Raw genomic sequence first — 5397 nt, 5'->3', positions numbered from 1 at the left:
AATTGTTTCAGATTTTTAAAAGAGGATATTCTCTTTTTATATTGTATGTAGAAAATACCATAAAGGAAATTTTGGGACTGCGATGGAATCTCACAAGTCGATTTCATTGCGATCCTAAAATTTTTTTATGATATCATATTTGGAAAGAACTTCTTTACATTTTTAAAAGAGATACCATTTTTTATTTATTTGCTTAATTTTCTGTCTGTGTACATGAGTGTAAACACACCAAGCTAACAAAAACGTACCTAAATAAAAAGTTGCCCGATGGAAAATTTTCAAGTTTTTCTTAGGAATATTATCGTGATATGTTGATGTTAAAATATTTCTACACAGAAAGAAAGTTAATATTGTATATACCAGGTGTACAAGTATGAAATGTGGATTTGAGAAAACAGATGGCGCATCAATGCAGTGTGTGGTATAAAGATTCGACTGTTATGCCATTTTGAAGTGCCATCAACAAGTGTCAGACGCGCACGAGTGATAAATTGAAAAAGTGTTTGCATAGTGTTGTGTTGCTGTGTTCGATATGTCGAAATTTATACCAAACAAAGAGCATTCGCGGACAGCATTAATTTCTTGTTTTCATTTGAAGAAAACTGCTGCTGAATCATACCGATTACTTCGAGAAGCTTATGGTGAACATGCTCCATCGCAAGATACGTGTGAACGATGGTTTCGGCGTTTTAAAAGTGGTGACTTCGATGTTGCAGACAAGGAACACGGAAAACCGCCAAAAAGGTACGAAGATGTGGAATTGCAAGCATTGTTGGACGAAGATGATTCACAAACACAAAAACAACTCGCAGAGCAATTGAGCGTTAGTCAACAAGCTGTTTCCAATCGCCTACGAGAGATGGGAAAGATTCAGAAGACCGGAAGATGGGTACCGCATGAGTTGGACGGCAGGCAGATGGAGAGGCGCAAAAACACATGTGAAATTTTGCTTGCACGATACAAAAGGAAGTCGTTTTTGCATCGTATCGTTAGTGGGGATAAAAAGTGGATTTATTTTGAGAATCCCAAGCGCAAAAAATCATGGGTAGACCCAGGCGCACTATCCACATCGACCGCAAGACCGAATCGCTTTGGCAGAAAGACGATGCTCTGTGTTTCGTGAGACCAGAAGGGTGTGGTCTATTATGAGCTGTTAAAACCTGGTGAAACGGTTAATGCTGGACGCTACCAACAACAATTGATCGATTTGAACCGTTCGCTGCTTGAAAAAAGACCAGAATACAAAAAGAGACAACACAAAGTCATTTTTCTTCATGACAATGCTCCATCACATACGGCAAAACCGGTTCGCGACACGTTGGAAGCACTCAGTTGGGAAGTTCCATTCCCATGCGGCTTACTCACCAGACTTGGCTCCTTCCGATTATCATTTGCATCGATGGGTCACGCACTTGCTGAGCAGCACTTTGGTTCGTACGAAGATATGAAAAAATGGCTCGATGAATGGTTCGCGGCAAAGGGGGAAGATTTTTAGCAACTCACTGATGCCGGACAGTGATTTGCCCGGGCGCCTTCCCTCCCGTTGCAGATAGGGGGCAACACGGGGAAGCATCGCACTCCTCAGCGACATGCCCCTCCATCACACACAAGGTGTAATGCCCCCCCCCCCCCTGTACACAGACAGAAAATTAAAACTAAAACATTGTTTTTTTCATACTATTAAATTTGTTTCATTAAAACTAAAGTTTTTGTTTAAAAATCGAGAAAATTTCAAAAAATTTATGTCTATAAAAATTTTGTATATTTTGTAATCTTTTTAGTTATAAATGTTAAAAAACACAAATTTCTTAAAACTTCAATATCTTCGATGCAAGATATGTAGGCTGCTGGAAAAGTTTCCGCAAACAAAGAGAAAAAAAACATGTAAAATTCGGTAAATGGCTTTATTGTTTTTCAAAGTATTCGAAAGATTGGTACATTTTTGCACACGCTCGAACCAATTTTCGAAGCATTTTTTCCACTCTAAGGCTGTAACCTCAGAAATCAGTGTACGAAATGTTTCAACAGTTGCTTCAGGCGACTCAAATCGCTCATCACGCATCTTATTTTTAATGTTTGGGAACAAAAAGAAGTCATTAGGTGATAAATCAGGTGAATACGGACAATGAGTTATCAATTCGATATTATTACTGGATAAAAAATCAACGGTTTGACGTGCTGTGTGACAGCTGGCGTTATTGACCGATGAAATCGACCGATGCATTGTTTCGGAGTTAGATTACATTTGTAATCGTAAAAAATCATTGCCCGAACATTTTCACGCGAAATTTCCATTTTCTTACAAAATAACTTCTTTTAAAATACTATACAAACAAAACTAGTTGGCTTGGGTACAAACTGTCAATTGAATTATAGGTAGGTTAAAAACGTCTAAATTTACGGATATGATAGTAGCAGAACGTTGGCGCCACTGGAAGTAATAGATTGCAGAAACTTTTCCAGCAGCCTACGTATACAATACTTGTTTATCTTTAATCTTACAATATTAATCTTACACTAACACGTTTTCATGATCATTAAAAAAATTCCGAACATTTTTTTATTTTTACGTGGAGAGTTCTATGATCTTTGAAGGAGGATAAGTAATAATAAAATTGATTTTTCTCTCTTTAATCAATTGTTGAGATTGTATTGTCATTTTTTTAAATGGAATTATATGTTTTTTTTATATAAGATGTGTGATTCCTCTAATTATTTTGCTTATAAAGATGGAGTTATCAAAAAACCAATAGTTTATGAGGTATTTTTTTATTTAATTGAGACACATTTTGACATGAAATAAAAAATATCTCGTAAATTATTCATTCTTTTAATTATACGGAGTAATAAGAAGGAGATCAAACTCAAGCGGCCGGTCATGAAAAAAAGTGGGCTTGAAACACGGTCACAGTATATACGGTGCAACTCTCAGTTGGCACCTTTGATGTTAGTATTGGCCAAAATGAAGTGCGCATGCGTGAAATAAGTAAGTTACTTAGCGTTGCCACGGTTATCACCTAAACTTCTTTCTCTTTTCATCCTTTTTTTACTCTGTCAAAATTCCTCGCAAAACTCACTAGATTTATTCGCATCTTCAACGAATTCGTTGAAGTGAGTAAGTGCTATTGTAGGAACATATTAGAGCATATTAGAGTATGCGTCGCGAATAAACCTAATATTGCAATAAAATAATTTAAACTTTATGAAAATTAATAAAAATTAATAAAAATAAATTGTAAATAGATTGAAAAATAAAGAAAAAAATATAGAAAAATTAGGAAAAATATTAAATTAACTTAAAAATGTATATTTGTAAAAAGAAATATTATGTAATTATATATCTATGAAAATATTATGAGAAAGCGATATAAAAGAAATTTATATACATATATGTCCAAAAAATAAGTTTAAAATACAATAAATAAAAAGAAATCCTTACTCGATTTTCTATATTTCTTTTTGTTCACTTTTTCACAAAAATTAGACCAATCTTTTGAGATTTCTCACACAACATTTCACTAAATAGACAATACACGTAATATTTTCCTCTAAATTTCTACTCTGAATCATGTATGCTTAAAAGACAAGTTTAAGTAGCTCATTGTGTGACCTGTGATCACGTAACAGTCAATACTTCCAACTTTTCCCGTAAGGCATGATGGCATTAAAATCACATCTTCCGAATTTTCCATGGGTTATCCTACACCGTGTTTCAAGCCCATTTTCAGACCTCGAGTTTGATTTTCTTATTACTCCGTGATTATATCTTTATACTTTTATGCGTAGAATAATGAAATAAATCAATTAGAATAAAGAAATACAAAATTGTTTTTAAAAAAAATTATGCAATTCACCTATATGAAACTATATACTCGTATAATATTTTCTTTGGCAAACAACGTAAATTTTCTTTACAACAATTAATTAATTTTATTATTTAATGCATGAAAGTATTAAGGTACATTTATTAAAAATTATTTGTCTTCCTTCCAACTATATAATCTTTATCTGAACATATTTTTAATTTGACTTTATCCTATAAAGATTAATGTTTGTGCTTTGGTCTTAATTCTAAAATCCTAAAATTCAGCCAATAGTGTTATCAGTCTTAATAAAGTTCTAACTGAAATCTATATTCCATTAGCTGAATTTTAGGATTTTAAGGTTAAGACCGAAGTATAAACCAGGTACGAGGGTGGTTACGTTAACACTATATACAGGATGATTCTTGTAAAGTGATCGTTTTAATTATTAGCGGATATATGTATATGAAAAAGTAGTTTATGCCAATGTGTTCAGTACAAAGAGAGACCTCGTATAATGACATTTCAGGGTCAATTCCATTTTTTAAATGGAATTAGATGAATTTTTGTGCACAATGTGATTCCTCTAATTATTCTGCATATAAAAGTATTAAGGTATTATAGAAATATAAAAAAAATCAATAGTTTATGAGATACGTATTTATACTTTATTCTGGTACAGATTGACATGAAATGTTAAATAACTCATAAACTATTAATTTTTTTTTTATAATCGTATCTTAATACTTTTGAATAGGATAACAAGATGAATCAATTGGTGTAAAGAAAACATATAATTATTTATTTAAAAAATTATTCATTTTGCCCACACATTTTTTTATAGCAACTATATGCTTTCTTTATACGAATTGATTCGTCTCATTATTTTGTTTATAAAAATATTAAGATACGATTATTAAAAAATTAGTAAACTATTAGTTTTTGATATCTCTATCTTAATATTTTATGCAAAATAATTAGAATTAGAGGAATTATATTGTGTAAAAAAATTTATATAATTCCATTTTTTAAAATGTAGTTGATCTTGAAATGTCCCCAACGTTTCCGCCTATATAATAATTGTTTTCTCTTTGTACTAAACACATTAGTACAAACTACCTTTTCATCGGTTATTTTATACGAATCATCTAGTATACATATATACATATACAGGGTATCCCGAAATTCGAGGGTAATATTATTGCAGCGTCAAACTTTGTGAACAATTAAGTAATAAAAGTGAACCATTTTTTTCCGTGAAATAGTTTTTTAAGTATAAACGTTTAAAGTTTTATTAACCGTATGGGTTAATTAAAAAGTCATCTGTCCACGTGCGTGCAATAGTATTAGATACTAAACAAAACATTGTCACTGTACATATACTATCACACAGACACTTGATGACTTTAACCAACGTTTACGATTAGTCAAACTTTAAACGTTTATATTTAAAAATCTACTTAAAAAACGCTTTAAAAAAATCTACTTTAAAAACGGCTCACGCTTTTATTATTTTGTGATTGTTTTATTATTTAATTTTTCACAAAGTTTTACATATAGTATTATCCTCGGAATTTCGGATATATATATATAT

General features: G+C 31.7%; 1 protein-coding gene across 12 annotated transcripts in view; it reads left to right on the top strand.

Annotated features, from left to right (window-relative positions):
* LOC108752104 (triple functional domain protein) overlaps nt 1–5397 on the top strand; it is a 29490-nt gene that overhangs the window by 5376 nt on the left and 18717 nt on the right. The gene's annotated exons all lie outside the window — the stretch shown is intronic.

This window comes from Trachymyrmex septentrionalis, unplaced genomic scaffold (assembly GCF_001594115.1).
Source record: "Trachymyrmex septentrionalis isolate Tsep2-gDNA-1 unplaced genomic scaffold, Tsep1.0 scaffold54, whole genome shotgun sequence".
Lineage (NCBI taxonomy): Eukaryota > Metazoa > Arthropoda > Insecta > Hymenoptera > Formicidae > Trachymyrmex > Trachymyrmex septentrionalis.
Note: the sequence above shows the minus strand (reverse complement) of the source record. Positions and strands in the feature narration are given on the sequence as shown.